Source organism: Zingiber officinale, chromosome 1B, assembly GCF_018446385.1.
Source record: "Zingiber officinale cultivar Zhangliang chromosome 1B, Zo_v1.1, whole genome shotgun sequence".
Taxonomy (NCBI): domain Eukaryota; kingdom Viridiplantae; phylum Streptophyta; class Magnoliopsida; order Zingiberales; family Zingiberaceae; genus Zingiber; species Zingiber officinale.
In genome coordinates this window covers 33150674-33169789 of record NC_055986.1, presented here as the reverse complement: position 1 = coordinate 33169789, position 19116 = coordinate 33150674, and the positions used below count along the sequence as shown (strand labels likewise).

At 37.8% G+C, this 19116-nt stretch overlaps 1 non-coding gene across 1 annotated transcript; it reads right to left on the bottom strand.

The window, feature by feature from the left end:
* Positions 1-18286: 18286 nt before the first annotated feature.
* Positions 18287-18392, bottom strand: LOC121993777. Its single transcript, XR_006115411.1, has one exon. It is a non-coding gene; the product is annotated as a small nucleolar RNA R71 (small nucleolar RNA).
* Positions 18393-19116: the final 724 nt, after the last annotated feature.

Here is a 19116-nt window from a genome sequence, read left to right as displayed (position 1 = left end):
TCTCGTTGTTACCTCAGCGAACGACCGGAGGAGGAGGGGGAAAAGGAAGAGCGATGGCCAAGGCCGACCGCGTCTACTAATGGCCAACGATAAGAGGGGCGTCAGCAAGGAGGCTAGTGTGAAAGGGACCATGGGCTACCAGCGTGCTCAAGCGACAGCCACTGGAGGTGACGCTAGAGGCAACGTGGGGCGACGATGTGTGTGTGGCAGAGCCCATGAAGCTAGTCTCCCCTCCCCTCTCTTTCTATGTCCAAGCAAACCCTTAAAAAGGGGATGCCCAATGAATTGACCAAAATACCTTTCCTTACTCTCCCTAATCCTTGTAGGGCCCACTAGATACATCCAAATCAATAATGTTAAAGAAAAAATAAATTAGTTTCATATGAAAGTGTAAGATGTAATTTTTGACTATTTTTGTTGTTGATTCATAATGAGAGGGTGCTTCCTTCATGCAACCTTTGTCGGTGGCGACGACGTCTGGTTGAGATCAATGCCCATGGAACGATAACTCCTTGAGAGCGATCCATCCTTGATTCCTGTCAAGCCGGTAGGTGGCGTCGCCCTAAGGCAACTACCGGAGTTGGGCCTTGCTGCCCTCTTTAGGATCACAACAGCCTCGAGGATAGGGTAGGGGAAATTGATTTTGGCCTTGGGGCCACTGAACTAGGTAGCGACACGTCATATGCCCGTGTTGTCTCCTCAGCGGTGTTAAAGGTGTCAAGCCAGATGCGGCTCTTCTTTGCCGGGTCTCAGATCTCCGCCGTGTACCACCCTTAAGGATGCTTCCTCTCCTTCCCCTGGTATCGCAATTCCTTTATTTGATCTCAACCTACCTAACCTTCCTTCACCCTGTGAGCCATGAGGGCATCTTTAATGGGAAAACATCAAAAGTGAGGTTTTTTCATTTTTGAGGTGCCATATCATTGCCGCATCCAAAGTCAAAAAAACTTCACTATTCTCTCCACTATAAAAAAAACCTCCCTACAACTTTTTTATGGGCCCCACACTCAATATGTTAAGCCTCGAAGGAGTCCTTGCTTGACAAATGGATAACATCTCCCCCTCCCCTTATGACAATATATAGAACCTGGATAGATAGTCATATGGTTGTACAAGTATAATAACTACAACACACATGGCTAGAAACATACATAACCATGCAGGATAATAAGTAACCAACACGACTGAAACCAAGACACAACGGAAGATATAACATAAGCCACATAAATAAAAAATGATTGACTGTGAGCCGGCTCGGCTTACACAACAACACCAACAACCATAAAAGGAGGTATAAGGCTAAACACCAAGTTTGAGTCAATTTCTTATAACTTAAAGTCTAAAAAATTTAATGAAAATGCGAGTAAAGCATAAAACAGAGTAAAATCCGTCATCAAATATGATGTGGGACCTACTGATAGGATACTCAAATTATTATCTACATGTTACCTGAGAAACATAAAAGTACAAATGAGGATGGTGAGTTTGGGTGACTCAGCAGGTATAGTGCATGATCAATATAAAATATGGAGATTAAAATATACAATTTCAATAAGGAAATAAGAACATGATCATATATGACATAATAAAATGCACATAATCATAACTGATATAATGAATGTATATACCCAATCTGGATCTAACACATACAATATAGTGATTAGTAAACTCACTAGGGATCAACGATCGATCTGCTTGTAACACCTGAGCAATATAAATGACAGCATATACATGAATGAAGCATGACAACCAAATGCAACGATCATAGCTCAATCAAATACAACATATCATAAGTATATGCAATATATCTCCAAAAGATGCACTACATATCATATGCATGTGAACATGTATACATCACTCCTAACTCCACTCAAGCTACCACTACATCTGAATGGCCGAGTAGATAGGATTGTGATGACTACTGGTATCTCCAGCTACCACTACATCAATGTAGCTGAGACGGGCAGGATGCAGAGTAGCTATCTAGCTACATAACAATGAGGGGGCATTGCCTATACGACTCTAGCTACCACTACTCAAAATGGCCAAGTAGGTACAACAGGACAAGCTGAACCCAACTTTAACTACCAATCACCTTGAGTGGCCAGATGAGTAGCAAATATGACTAACAACCCTCTTAACCACAAGGGAGACTTTGATTGTCAGCAATGCATATAGTGCAATAATAAATATGATGTAAATAATCATGATACAGATATAGTCATCATTAATATAATGGCTCGATCAACATAGGTACAATCAGTACATGATCTATTTATCACCTAAGTCTATAAGTATAAATAGATCCAATAGGTGTCTACCAACAAGACATAAGGTACAAGCCACACCTATCAATGATGAACATATTGTAAATAATCATGATATTGATATAGTCATCATCAATGCAACAACTCCATGATCATAGGTACATCCAGTACATGATCTATCTATCACCTAAGTCTATATATATGAATAAATCCCATAGGTGTCTGCTAATCAACAAATAAGGTACTAAGCAACACCCATCATACACCCCACATAAGTGGTTATGCTCCAACATATAGGTATTCAAACAGATTAACTTCTATAGTGCACACCATACACGTGCACCCCCTACCACATATGTATAATCAACATGATACCTCCAATAGTTATACCAGATACTGTGCTCACACAACATAGGTATAATCAATATGATACCCATGGTCACGCTAGTCACGTGTACTCACACAACATAGGTATAATCAACATGATTCCTCCAATAGTACACACTAGACCATGTGTACACAAACAACATAGGTATAATCAGCATAATTCCTCCAATAGCATACACCAAACACCTGTGCACATACAATTTACAAATGTACAATCAATATGGTATCTTCGATAGTATATACCATATATGTGTATACATCATATGTATAATTAGTATGTTAACTCCTATAGTACATATCATACACGTGTATACGTAACATGCAAATAATTAATCAACATGACATCTCCTATTGTGCATACTCTACAGAGTATAGATATCCAAAGCTAAAACTTTATAAGAAATAACTAGATCATCTCTAAGATCAAGCACACAAGTATTAAGCATGAATAAATATAAGTAGATTTAAGGTAAAGTAACATAATTCATCAATTAAAAATCATACACTAAGTTCAATGAACTATAGATGCCAAGAAAGAAGTACCTGCCTTTATCTATAGTTTGTTCTAACTATTTTCAAATTCGTGAGATCACATCTAGCTTAAATCCTACTAATACAGGATATGGCGCAAAACTAACGATAAAAAAAGTAATACATATGTCATCCTATTAATCACCCTTTCATCAATTAATCCATATGTCGAAATCCACCCAATCACACAATTCATTAACCTACTAAATCAATTAGCTAGGTTAAATCAACCTAAATCAAAACAATTCCTCAAGTAGTTATAATCCATTAAACTAAACAAATCAATTAATCACTCATTAGCTTCATTCATTAATTTAACCTTGTTGGTGTAAGCTCTAAGAGCCAATCAAGAGTTGATTGAGTTAGGATATATTATATCATATTTCATTAATAAAAGGTAAAAGTTTATGGTTATTATATGTACTTCAGATATGTGCCAGATGAATAAATATAATAATATCCTCGTGTAGTAGGTTCTAGTCTATAGTATTTTAATTAGTTGAATTGATAATGAGATACTATAGATATGTATAGACACTACTCTTAACTATTCTTAGTCAAACATTAATATATAAGGACAATATTAATACATTGAGACTAGCATGTAGGTCAATTGATGACTTAATCTTACAAGTCATGAATATGAGATATCAAGTTGACACATGAGTATATATTGGAGAATATGTACTGAATTGACCCGCCATGAGAATGTTTTATGGATCGTTATATGAGGATCATAAACATTCTCATATGACTATTGGCATGAATAATCCTTAAACCTGAAGTCGCTACGGTTCCCTACATAAGAAGTTGTGTACTTTGACATTGGCAAACATCACTTGTAATAAGATGTACTATAAAGTCGATAACTGAATATGCAATAAGTTATGCGGAGGGATATGAGTGATGTAGATGGGATCTATCCCTTTCATATGATGGAAGTAATATCTATAGGCCACTTGATTAAGTAGGACACAAGAGTGCATGACCATACTCAAATTAGTTAATATGAAATATTGAGCTTATTTGATTGAGTGTGTCTACTTAGGGATCAAGAAATATAAAGATTAATAAGAGGATGACACGGTCTATACCTTATTGATCAATCTAGATATCAAGGATAGAAGAACTGAGTCATCCAAGATAATAGACATAAAAAGGTTAGGTCTGATCTCGACATTCTCATCACTTGGGTAGTAATGATACAATACTAGATGTCACTCATTACTTATGCATCTAAAATAGTTTTAGATATATTTCCAATGTTACGAGAGCTTACTGGGTAACGCATAAAGAATATATTGATTTGGAGATGGATTTATTTTAGTTTGACTAAAATGTGATAGACCCTAAGATTATTGAATTGAGTTGAGTTAGACTAAAATGAATCTAATCATTGGATTGAGTTCAATCTGAATTAGACTCATTGAGTAGGGTGTAGTCTAATCTAAGTTAGACTCAATTGAATCCACTCATTAAAGAAGGAAAATTGATGATTAATTTGAATTAATCATGCATTGAAGGCTAAAGACCAAAGGGCAATAACCCTTGGTATTCATTGGATGAATATAAAAGAATTTTTTCAATTCATTTTGTAAAAAGAGACTTTAGTCTTCTTCTTCCTCCTCTTCTCTTGGTCGAAACTTCCTTGCTTTATTGCTAGCACAACAAAGGTTGTTTCTTCTCCAAGTTGTGAGTTCATGAGATGAACGGAGAATGTGTTCGTGTGGATACCGTAAAAGCGTGGACACTTGATCGTGCTAAGATCTGCATCCAAAGATAAGTTGCTGTTGGGATTACTTTAGGCATGCAAAAAAGGTAACCATTTTATCTGATAGAATAGGAAAATATAGTATACGATATTCATAAGGATCTCTGGAGGGATCCTTTTTCTATTGCGTTATGTATTATTTTTTGCATAAGATCCCTAAAAACCCAACCCATGTAAATCAATTGGATCACAAATCCATCATAGAATGTAATTGATCCTTAATTATCCTAACACAGAGCACATCTTACCCAATTAGATCTACAGCCGCTCGATGAAGAACTCGGATGAAGATGTGAGGAAATGGAACTCTCCTTTTCCTCCTCTTCTCTTGGTCGAAACTTCCTTGCTTTGTTGCTAGCACAACAAAGGTTATTTCTTCTCCAAGTCGTGAGTTCATGAGATGGACAGAGAATGTGTTCATGTGGATACCATAGAGGCATGGACACTTGATCATGCTGAGATATGCATCCAAAGACAAGTTGCTGCTGGGATTGCTTTGGGCACGCAACAAAGGTAACAATTTTATCTGATAGAATAGGAAAATGTAGTATACGATATTCATAAGGATTTCTAGAGGGATCCTTTTTCTGCTGCGTTATGTGCTATTTTTCGCATAAGATCCCTATAAACCCAACCCATGTAAATTAATTGGATCACAAATCCATCACAGAATGTAATTAATCCTTAATTAACCTAACATAGAGCACATCTTACCCAATTAGATCTACAGCCACTTGGTGAAGAACTCGGATGTTGATGTGCATAGGTTGTATACACTTATTTAGCATGTTTTGACGCACATTCCTATATTCTATGCATGCTTTATCTATACATTTTCATATTCCTTGCTTTACTTTTAACATATTTGCTCTTCTTTGTTCAAAGATATGCTCTTGTGTATTTTCTATCTACAGGAGTCAAATTTGGAGAGGAAATAATGTTCATGGTGAATCGAATCAACAAATGAAGGAAGTTAGCGCTAGCCATGTATACCACATGGCCATGCCAAAGGAACAAGAAGGAAAATGGTCTTGGCCGTGTGGAGTAGACTGGGTGTGCAACATCAGCAGAAGAGGGGTTGACATGGTCGTGTGGTTTCACACGCCCGTGTCACTTTTGAAGCAGAATTAGAACACAGCCATGTAGATCTACATGGCTGTGCAACCCTTCCAAAGGCCAAGCATTGCCAGGTCGTATGTGCCACATGGTCGTGTGAGCCGTCCAGAGGAGAAGCATGGCACGACCATGTGAATCTCACATGGTCGTGTGACTCTGGCCGAGAGCAAAGAAGGCGAGGTCATGTGAGGTCCACACAGCCGTGACACGGGCCGTGTGGTGCCCAAACCCCCTGCTCTATATAAAGGGTTTCTTCCTTTTTGAAAGGAGGAGACTCTCCCTTTGGGGTGATCCAATCTGAAGGCTTTTCTCCATCTTTTGGATGTCGATCCGGTGATCCAAAGATGTCTCCATTCTCGATTCGACTCCGGTATCAAGGATTGGTTCTGAAGATTACTCGTCATCTCTAGATAAGCATTTCTTTTCTATCTTCTTGATTGGGATCAAAATATTTACGATCTTCTTATCTTCAGATCTTTTCTTTTGTTTCATGAAGTAGATCTTCTTGTTCTAGGATGGAGGGAGTATTTGTGATGTAAGATTTCATGAATTTGTCAACTTCTTGTTTCAATGATGTTGTTATGTTTTGTATCAATTCAATCTTTTATGGATTGTTGTGTTTGGATTTAATTACCATTCTTGATTGGATGTTTGTATTACTTGTGGATCTTGTAGAGGAATTCTCTAGACTATATGATCGAGGGGTATCGTGATAGGGTTGCCCCGTTAACGGACATCTTGGGGATCACCTTGAAGGGTGAAGCAAGAATCTACAAAGAAGTGGGATAGATAGATGAGTTGATCCCTATATCTTGATGTGAATTAATTAGTGATGTGTTTCTATGTTGTATGACTGAGGGATGTCATGACAGGGCTACCCCGCTAATGAACTTCATAGGGATCATGACTATTTAGTTGCTTAAGGTGTAGATATAAGTCCCTTGCTGGTGTTTTCTGCAGGAGATGACTTAAACTTTTGCTTGTCCTCAAGCAAAATGTCGCAATCAAAACTCACATGCTCGATAATGCATCATAATCTCTAATGCACTTTCCTTACTATATTTACAAGTTTCATTGATAAACATAATCATAGAAATAACTCAAGTATAGCTTAAGCATAAGTCTCTTTGTGTACAGTGCAAATAAGTGACCCAAACTCTTCAAGTTTTAACCTTCATCCTAGTCAAGTCATCATCCAATTGAGCTCCTAATGTTTCCAGTGATAGACACTTACCTGCCACACACTTAATTCATATTTCTCAAACAACCCAGGGTCTCAAAGGCATGCTCGATATCAAGAGAAGCATAGCAATCATTTCCCGAGTAACCTAACTCGGTCTCAAAGGGGTAACTTACTAGTTTCCATTCACGACAATTATTTTTTATATCCCTTATTCATCATCATCATTTTTTTTTTCATTTTTTTTCATTTCATTCATTTTTTTCTAAGTGCTTGCAAGGTGCAACACTTAAGCACAAATGTTGGGATATTTTTATTTTTCTAAATGAGCTTACATGATTCGAGCCTCATCCAGTAACCAAAATGAAGTTTGAGAAATCACCATGGAAACTAAGTACTAAACAAATAAGATGAATCATGACTATTTCAATGATATCAACTATTCAAGCTCAAGTAAAGTGAAAGTAAGATCCTTAAGGTTAAGCCAAAACTCAAACTTATCTCCATATAATTCTTAGCTCACATCATGCAACTTAAGATAGAGAAAAGAGGTACACTAAACATACTAGCATCATTTACAATATCATGAATCAAGATATAAACATGCTAATCATTTTACTTTTAGACAAGTAAGCATATAAGTGAGGATTGATATTCTCAATATAAATGCCACAAAACACTTCAAAAGACAGTCAAATGACAGTAAAAAAACAACACAAGCCAAACAAGCATAAAAAAAGCAAGACAAAAACAAACAAAATGCATAAAACTGAAAATGCAAAAATTTCAGGTTGCAAACCCCCCCCCCCCCCAAGACTTAAACTTTTCATCGTCATGATGAAATCAATATGGTGGTGGAGGTCTACATGAACAACTGATAGGACAACTAGGAAAACCCAGAGTCTCACTCAGGAACTTATGATATTCATAGAGGGCATTAACTTGGTAACTAGTAATACTTATACCCTGCATGAATTCTCTCATCCTTGCTTGATCAATATCATAGTCCTGAACAAACTCAGCCACTTGACCTTGAAAATTTCTCATAAATTAAAAATGATCTTACACTTCTCTAAACTGATCATCTGATAAAGAAAAGTGACCCTCTAACATCATACATTGGGCCTCTTGCTTCTCATGAAGTGAGTCTAGAGATGCGAAAAAATCAGAAAAATTAAATCTGGAATGATCCATACCATAGGCAAAAGGATGCCTAGCAGGTTCTGGATGTCCGGAAGGCTGCGGGTGTCCAGATGTAGAGGGCACAAGGTGGGGTTCAGTGTCTCCGAATAAAGAAGGGGCATTCTCAGGATCTACATCAGTGATCACCCAATTAGCAGGGTTGCGAACAGAAATCCGTTCGAGATAAGGAAGGGGTAGTGGGAAACCATTCTTCCTAGGAAAAGCAAAACCATTCTCATCTCGGTAAATCATTTTCATGGCAAGACATGCATCAATATCGATCATGTTATTGCCATGAATGATCTCTAGCTCATTAATATCACAACCCAAATTTATAGCTACTTCAGTAATCAAACCGCCAAAAATAATCGATCCTAAGGATGCCTTCCCAGCTCTCACCAAGGTTTTCAAAAAATGGAAACCAGAATCAAAATCAACCTTATGTAACATAGCCCACAAAGCATAAAGTTCCACTTTCCTAACAACTCCATCGCTTTCCCCTCTAACAAAAATAGTTTTACTCATAACTTGATGTAAGTACCTAAAGATAGGGTTTTGCATATGGGGAGATTTAGCTCTAGAGGGCTCATAAGATTGATCCAAACCAGTAATCAAATTTCAAAAATTATTCCAATTGAATCTAGAGTCAAACTTGCAAGAGCTACCGGTAGACAATCCAAAACAATTATTGAAATCACTAAACATCCACTAAAATTCTTGATTCATTAATCTAAAAGTTATTTTGCCAATGTAATCATCTTCATTGGCAAAGTGAACATCTAATGAACTCAAAAATTCAAGTATAATATGAGGATATGTAGGTAAATGTGTGTACATGATATTATTCCAATCAAGGGAACCAATCATCCAATCAACATCATCTCTAATCCCTAGAATATTTAAAACAGTTGGATCTATGTACCGTGTGCACACAATCTTTCTATTGACAAGAATATCAAATCTAGATTTATGATCTTTATTTCTAAAAATGATATTGGATTCATTGTCAATACCTTCATCGCATGAAATCCTCTTTCCTTTGCCCTTTGTGACCTTTTCCTTTCCATTTTCCTTTGTTGGCTTCCTTCCTTCGCTTGATCCACCGCTTCCCTTATGAAGTTTCTTCAAAAGATTAGATATATTGTCAAGTTCAAATAGGGAAAGGTGTTATTTTGTTGGAAAAGCGTGATCTTGCAAGAATAGATCTTGAAAAGTGAAAAGAAGTTATAGATCTTGAACATAGGAGAGGAGAATTATTGTTAAGATCTAGATCTTGATGAAGTTTATGGAGAAAAATGAGTTTGAGATCTAGATCTGAGAAGTTGAGAAGAAGGATTGAAAATGAGAAGAGTTTGGGAGAAAGAAGCAGCTGAGGATGTTACCGACACGGCCTAGGAACGACCATGTCTTATAGACACGACCAAGGGTGAACTGCTCTGCACGGTCGTGTAGATCTACACGGCCCAAGGTTTCTCCTTCTTGGGTATGTCCACACGGCCGTGTCAATTGACACGGGCTTTGTATTCTCCTTCCCGGCTTGATTCACACAGTCGTGTGCGGTACACAACCGAATCCTTCTTCTTCTCGGGAATTTCTACACAGGCGTGTCACAGTGCAGCCTTCCTCTCGGGTATACTCACACGGTCGTGTGTGGTACACGACCAAGCAATTTTTCTTCTTTGGAATCTTCACACGACCGTGTCTGGTACACGGCTGAGTACATCTCCTCCTCGGGTAAGTTCACACGGCCAGTGTGAGTCACATGGCCGAATACTCCTCCTCCTCTACAAACTTAACACGGTCGTGTCTGGTACACAGTCGAGCTCTATTTATCTCAGCATTGATGATTTCCTTCCTTTCCAACTTCTCCAACGCTTCCATGCCCATGAAGAAATCATGGCTAGCTCATGGAAGCAAAATACAACCTGAAAATAAAAATTAACAACAAATTTAAAAGCACTAATTAATGAAAAAGACAATTAAAAATTGAATCTAATCTAAAAGAACCCTTGGGTTGCCTCCTAATAAGCACTTGTTTAAGGTCATTAGCTCGACCAGTCTCCTTAATCTTCTTCTCGTTTTCTTGCCCTCAAAGGGCAGATATACTTTTCATTTTTGATGGGAAGCCTTCTCCCAATGCTTGTCAAATCGTGTCCCTCGTCTGACGACCTCCCATAAGGATGGAAATTCCAATCCTCTAATATGTAAGTGTCCACCACACTGCAGACAGTCACTAAAAGAGAAGAGACATGGTTAGAAGAATTTGATAAATCATATTCCAACCTTTCCTTACCAATTACCAATGTAAGTTTATGATTTTTAACATCGATTATAGCTTCAACTATAGCAAGGAAGGGTCTTTCTAATATGATCAGAATTTTTGGGTCTTCTTCCATGTCAATACCATAAAATCTGTGGGAATAATGATCCCATCAACTTCTACCGGCACATCCTCTATAATACCTATTGGGTACCCGCAAGAATGATTAGCTAATTGTAGTGTCATGGTAGTAAGTTTAAAGTTTTTGAGACCTAACTTATTATAAATTAAATACGGAATGAGGCTAACACTCGCCCCTAAATCACAAAAAGTTTTTTTCTATGAATTCAGCTCCTATAGTGCAAGGTATATAAAAACTTCTTGGATCTTAATTTGAGCTTTGGGAAAGTGTTTTTTTCGAATAAAGCGCTACATTCCTCGATAAGTGCTATGGTCTCGATGTCTCCTTTCCTCCTCTTGTTGGGCATGATGTCCTTCAGGAATTTGGCAAACTTTAGCATTTGCTAAATAACATCAATTAGAGAAACCTCCACACAAATATCTTTAACTTTATCTAGAAATCTGTTAAATTCTTCATCCTTTTTCAGCATGACTAATCTTTGAGGAAAAGGGACTACTTGACTTTGTGGGTTAAGTGGAATAGTCTCTTCAACCTTATCGGTACTCTCTTCTTCATCTTGAATCTGAATTGGTTCAAGTGTTGGAGGAGAGAGCTCTTCTTTAATTTTCATCCCTTTTAGAGCAACCACTTGAGGATCACTCAAGGTCCGTCCGCTCCTAAGTTTTATTTTGTTACAGTGTTCCATGGGGTTTACATCAGGCTTTCCTGGAAACTGTTCTGGCACTCTTGAAGATGATGAAGCTACCTAGGCAATTTGACCATCTTGAATTTTTTTTTTGTGCTTTTATGAATTATCAATTCTTTGAGTTAGCACCTTTAATTCTTGCTTCATTTCATTTTGACTGAAGATGAGCTCTTCAATCATTTTCTCTAATCTAGAGATTTGATTGCTCTGAGAAGGTTGTTGTTGAAAATTTTGTTGCCCAGGCTGGAAACTTGGTCTAGCCCCCATAGATGGTCCTTGTTCTTTATTATTCCTATAAGAGAAATTTGGATGATTCTTCCACCTAGGGTTGTATGTGTTTGAATATGGATTGTTCTGTCTCTGATTGTAACTAATGATGGCATCACACTACTCAAGTTGATTAATTTATACAGAAATAGCTCCTAAAGGACATGAGTCTTAAGCATGATCAGAACTTCCACATGTTTCACAACAACATACTATGGCATTAATCGTGCTAGTATTTGTTCCTATATTTTCCAGCTTCTTTGTAAGAGCATCCAGTTTTGCAGACATTATAGTAATTGCATCCACATCAAATTTTTCTGATGCTTTAGTTGGGTTTGAAAAGGAATAGCCTCCACTTCTTTCTGTGGCCCACTAATGATGGTTTTGTGCTACACTTTCAATGATATTTGTTGGTGTGGTTAACACTAACGGTCTAACTCAAGTTTTGATAAATTACAAAGTATGTTAAGTTAGTTTCATTATAATCTAACACTTTGACCAAATGTGCAGAAGAAGCCCAACTAGGTCGACGGGCCGATCGGATAGCTGGCACGAAGTCTAGACAGGTCGACGGGCTGATCGGATGTCTGGCACGAAGCGTAGCTAGGTCGACGGGCCGACCAGATAGCTGGCACAAAGTCCAGATGATTCGACGAGCTGACCTAATGTCTAGCACGAAGTCCAGCTAGGTCGACAGGCTGACTTGATAGTTGGCACGAAGTCCAGACAAGTCGAAGGGCTGACAGGACGTCTGGCAGGTAAGTTGAGGTAAGTCACTAGAGGGGAGTGACTGTGAGGACACGTTCTCGGGAAGGAAACTTAGGCGGCGATCTAACTTAGAACCATTTCAAAACTCTAAAGTTGAGATCTTGACTAGATTCCGATCTCGGTGAGATGGAATCTAATTAATACTCTTGTTTAATTATAAAAATTATGCTAACACTTTATTTTGTAGGATATATAATTTGTATTTGTGCTTTAAACTAATGTTTTCTTGCAGGGAGTTGAAGTTGCTGGAAAATAAAGGTTCGGGCGCCCGGAAGGGATCTGGGCGCCCGGAATGTAAAAGCTATCCTCATCGTGCTTTGCCACATGGAGCGTCATGGTTTGCTGGGCTACGTCACACTCCAGGAACCTAGAAGGGATCCGGGCACCCGGAGCATCCTATATAAGGAGGGTGAGCCCTGGAGTAAAGAACAACTCACAACAAGATCTTCCAATGCTTGCTCTGCAATGTTATGCTCCTACGACGCTGCGAAGCTACTCCGGTAACAAGCGGCTCAAGTTTTTCTTTTTAGTGTTGTCGGTATTTCTTTCTAATAATTCTTGTACTTAGTTTTGTAATAACTTTACGAATTATTAGTGATTGCCCAATGAAAGCACTCAACTAGTGCGGGCCTTGGAGTAGGAGTCGACCAAGGCTCTGAACCAAGCAAAATGGTTCGTGTTAGCATTGTGTTTTCATCTTTCCGCTGTGTACTTGCTTAAACGTTTTCGATCGATATTCACCCCCCCCTCTCTATCGACTTTCACGATCCAACAAGTGGTATCAGAACAGGTACCGATCTGATTTGGTGCAATCACCAGTTAGACAAGGGGTGAATTTTTTTTTAATTTTCTTTCCGATTTTCAGTTTTACGTTATAAATCCAAACTGGTATCATTACCTTTTTGGAAATCTTTTTTGTAGTAATTAAGCTGAATTGGTGAAACGCCAATTCAGTTTTAGATTCTTTCTAATTTTATACTGCACTACTAATCCAAGACCAAGTCTTGGGATTCCTCGTTTCTTTATTTATTTGTGTGCAGGATAAAATGTCTCAAGTCGAAGGCTTCAGCATAGTTCGTCCCTCCTATTCAACGGGGACAACTTCTCTTACTGGAAGAAGCGAATGGAGGTCTACTTGAAAATCGACTTCGATCAGTGGTTTAGCATCACCAGAGGATACAAGGTGTCGGTCGACAACTCTGGAAATGCACTAGATCCAGAACAGTGGACTCCGGACATGAGAAAGAAATCCTCGATGGACTACAAAGTTCTCAACACGCAGTAATGCGGGCTGACAAAGGAAGAGCTGAATCGAGTGGGACCGTGCCAAAATGCAAAAGAATTATGGGACAAGCTAATCGAACTTCATGAAGGAACGAGCGACGCCAAGGTAACGAAGTGTGACCTTCTGTTAAATAAACTTTTTAATATTAAAATGAAGGAAGGAGAAATAACGAGTCAACTCCATGTGAGGATCAAAGACATCCTCAATGGACTCCACGCGATAGGCCACCAAATGGAAAATCGAGACTTAATAAGGTACGCTTTAAATGCTTTTCCATGAAATACATTGTGGGCATCTATCGTGGATGCCTATAAAATTTCAAAAAAATTATCTAAATTGAAACTAGATGAATTATTCTGCAAACTTGAATTACACGAGCAGACTAATGCCAGAACCGAGAAAGGTATTACTTTATTTGCAGGTCCCTCCAAGGAAAGGAAAAAAACCAGGCCTGACCCTGAAGATGAGTCCGACCAAGATTCTGAAGACGAAGAGTACCTGGTGAACCTGGTAAGGAAGATGTTCACCAGGAGGAAGAAGAGCTTCAGCAAAAAGGACCTACAGGAGATCAACTCTCCATCTAAACCAAGGAACGTGACTTGGTTCGGGTGCAACAAGAAAGGCCACTACAAGAACGAGTGTCCAAGATTGAAGAGCGACAAGTCGAAGACATCCAAAAAGAAGGCTCTCAAAGTGACCTGGGACGACTCACCCTCAGAAGAATCGGAGGCCGAAGATCAGAAGCACCAGAGTCACCTCGCGTTGATAGCCCGCGAAGTAGAATTGGAAGATGGGTCCGAACCTGAATCAAGCCACGTGACTTGCTTCGGGTGCAACAAGAAAGGCCACTATAAGAACGAGTGTCCAAGATTGAAGAGCGACAAGTCAAAAACATCCAAAAAGAAGGCTCTCAAAGTGACTTGGGACGACTCATCCTCAGAAGAATCGGAGGCCGAAGATCAGAAGCACCAGAGTCACCTCGCGTTGATAGCCCGCGAAGTAGAATCGGAAGATGGGTCCGAACCTGAATCAAGCTACGAGTCCGTACTCGTTTCTGAAGGTCCCGAAGAGGTATATTTTAATTTGAATAAGAAATATTTTAAAATTATTACTTGTTTAAATAAAAAATTCACTGTAATAGAAAATGAAAATAAATTGCTCCTTGAGGAAAACCAAAACCTCAAGGAACAAATCACAAATTCTAATCCAACTCAAGACCTAACACTTGAGGAGGAAAATTTAACACTAAAAATAGAAAATAATAAATTAAAAAGTATTTTAGAAAAATTTACAACAAGATCTAAAAATTTAGATCTTATTTTAAACAGTCAAAAAGCGGTCTACAATAAAACTGGACTTGGCTACAAGTCAAGTTCAAATAAAATATTTAAATCATTAATAACCCAACATAAACAATAAAATAAAGATTGGGTTCCAAAAGCGTGCTTAACCATGCAAGTAGGAATTAAGCAATATTACATACCCAAAGAAAATATATACTATGTAAAATCTGATAAATCAAATCAAAAACTGAAACACAAACCTAGATCAACAAAATTAAAATCGAAAAATTTTAGAACCCATCAAAAATCAGATTATCATCAAGTTAAATACAGTTATAAAAGTAATAGACATAAACCTAGAACTAAAACTACTTAAAACTATAGAGCAATAATTCAGGAGAGGCTCCGAAATAGCTAGCACCTCCAAAAATAATCTACCCGACAGGGTAACTAGGATTAGAGTAAAAAGGGATAAAATTTAACTTAACCTAAGGTACTGATGAAGTTTTGGATGATAGTAGGTTAGGAAAACTTAGTATATGCATGTCTAGGAAGATATGACTTCGACCTGATGTATTTGGCTAAGTGGATGATGTGCGTAGATTGTATACACTTGTTTAGCATGTTTTGACGCACATTCACATATTTTGCGCATGCCTTATCTATGCATTTTCGTACTTCCAGCTTTACTTTTAGCATATTTACTTTTTTTGTTCGGAGATTTACTTTTGTGCATTTTCTGTACACAGGAGTCATATTTGGAGAAGAATTTGTGATTGAGGCCAAATCTGCAAGTTAACGAAAGGAGGAAGACACCATCTTGGAGTGCCACACGGCCATGTCTGGTAGATTGACCTAGGTCGTGTAGTGATGCTCACCTGTGCAAGCCTTCTAGAGCTAAAACAGTACATGGTCGTGTCCCAGACATGGCCGTGTAATTTTCCCAGAAGCCAAACAAGCCCTGCCCGTGTCCCAGACACGGCCGTGCATGAGTTCCAGAGCTGGAGGCAGCACAGGCCGTGTAGATCTACATGGCCATGCAAGGTTGGCAGTGGCAGAACATCACGACCGTGTGCATCACACGACTGTGTGAGAGGGGTAGCGAAGAGAATGACCTAGGTCGTGTCTCACACACGGCCTGGTCTCGGGGTCGTGTGGCGCCCAAAATCTCTGCTCTATATAAGGGTTTCTTCCACCGTTTGAAAGGGGAGTTCTCCCTTTTGGGAGAGAACAAGATTTGGGCGATTCCTCACCTTCTTGGAGAGATTTTCCGGCAATCTAAGGGTGGATCTTCAACGAATCGACTCCGAGATCAAGGATTGGATCTGAAGACCGTTCTTCATCGTAGATAAGCTTTTCTTCCCTTTCTCTTCTTAGATTTTGGGATCAAGATGCTTGTAATCTTCTTGTCTTTGGATTTCTTTTCTTGTTCTAGGGATTAGATCTCCTTGTTCTAGAATGGAGGGAGTATTTGTAATATGATTTGATGTAAACTCTTATGGATTTTCCAATTTCCTATTTCTATGATTTTGTCTTGTTTGTATCTATTTGATCTTGTGTGGATTGTTGTGATTGGACTTAATTAACGTATTTGATTAAATGTTTAGGTATCTTATGGATCTTGTAAAGGTAATTCCTCATTCGATTATTCGAGGGGCGTACATGGCAGACAAGCCCATGTAAGAACGATTGAGGGATAATCTTGAAGGTGAAATAAGGTCATTCAAGGGGGTAGGATAAATTGTATGCATTAATCTTTTATATCTTAATATGGGTTGAGAAGTAATGCATTTTTATGTTGATAATTCGAGGGGCGCACGTGACAGGCAAGCCTGTGTAAGGACATCATAGGAATCATTCCTAATTGATCATATTTAGATATAGATTTTAGTCCTAAGCCAATTTTCTACTACAAAAGAGAATCGGCAACCTTCTACAAATGATGGACAATTGAGGAATAAGATTTGGTAGATCATTTACATTGAATAACATTATAAAGAAACCAAAACTCCTAGAATATCCTTTATCATAGCCTTTATCCCTGTTTTTATGCTTTTACTTCTCTATTTTACTTTTCATAGTTGCTCCTAGCTTTTATAAATCAATTGATTAGTTGTTTAGCTAATTCATGTTGAGATATCTTTAGTGGTTATAACCAATCCCTGTGGATACAATATCTTTCTTTATTACTGACAACGTATCCGTACACTTGCAGAACGTTAGCAAGTTTTTGGCGCCATTGCCTGGGACTGCACTTATAACATTAGAGATTATCAATTGAGTTAGACTAAACATAAATTTTCTTTTCTTTCATTAGCATAGTTGTAACTAATCTTAAGAATTCTATTTTCATAATTTTTGCATATTTTTCTACTTCTTGACAATTTGTTTTGTTGCAATTCTAATTCTAATTCTAATTCTGCATTCTTGATTTCTAGCATTCGAGTCTAGCTTTTCTCTATTTTTCTTTTGATTTAAATTTTTTCTTTACTTTTCTTTTGTAAACATATCTTGCAATATTGTTCTTGTGTATGAGAAGATCAAACTTCGTAAATGCATGAAGAATAACAAGAACTTATAAACACATTAGTTGATTAGAATATGAATTATTCTAGACATTTTTCTTTTTCCTTTTATCTCTTCTTTCCTGTTTTCATTATGCACTTTCTTTCTTGGAATTTAAATTTTGCATTTTCTTTCTTGCTTTTCATATTGCATTTTATTTCTTGTCTTTGATTCTTCAATCTTTTCTTCTAATAATTTTTTCTTGAATATCCATGAGTACTAACATGTCAAGCAGGCCAATGAGAAATTTTTCTACACCCTTTTTTGCAAGATTTTTATCTCCCATTGTGCAACCTCAAATTGAAGCAGAAAGTTTTCAACTAGATCTAGAGTTAATTTCCATGATACAAGGTCATAAATTTGGAGGAGAAGTATCAGAAAGTCCTTATCTACATCTTGAAACATTTTTAGAGATTTGTGATATGGTGAAATGTGAAGGAGTGTCAGCAGATGCAGTTCGATTGATGACATTTCCTTTCAGTATCAAGGATAAAGCAAGGACTTGGTTATATTCTCTCCATCCTCAAAGTATCACAAGTTGGGAGCAATTGGAGAAGCAATTTTTGAATCATTTTTTCCCTCCAAGCAGAATAGTGTATATGAGGAATTGCATAACAAATTTTGCTCAGGTATATGGAGAGTCATTATTTGAAGCATGGGATAGATTCAAGAGTCTTTAAAGATAGTGCCCTCACCATGGTTTTGAAAAATGGTTGATTCTGCACATATTCTATGGGGGAATTTCTTTCTTAGACAAGAGTTTATTGGATTCATCAGCTGGAGGATCTTTTATGGACTAAAGTGTAGATGAAGCATATATGTTAATTGATCAAGTGACATTGAACCTCCATGAATGGCCGAACATAAGTTGGATGAAATTTCCCTCAAACATTCATGAAGTGCAAGCCATAAATGCTATAGAGCCTGTCAAACAAATTGTAACTCAACCATCTATGAGTCTTGAGAATCACAAGTCACAGAACTGGGAGTTCAAACATTTGGGGGCAAAGATTGAAAGTATTGTTTCAAAATAGTTTAAAGGAGATCTCCCTCTTTCGCAGACAAGATCTAGTGAAAAGTGTGACGATGTTGGGTTATTAATCACACCAACACTAGATAAACATGTTGGACCTCCTCCAAAAGCTCAAAGGGAATTTGGGAAAAAGGAAGTTCAATCTTTCCGAGGACTTTCACTAAGGGTTCCTTTTCCACAAAGGTTGGTGGGGGTCAATAAAAATAAAGACTTCAGCAAATCCTGTGATACTAATATGGTTGAGTGCAGATTTATGAATGTATATGAAGATGATGACTCTTTAGATGAGGATTTTATTGATAATACAGTGGTAAATAAGTTTTCATATCTGCCTTCAAATTTTATAGGGTGTTATAGTGACATTAAATCTTCAGACGATGAATGTGATGTGGTA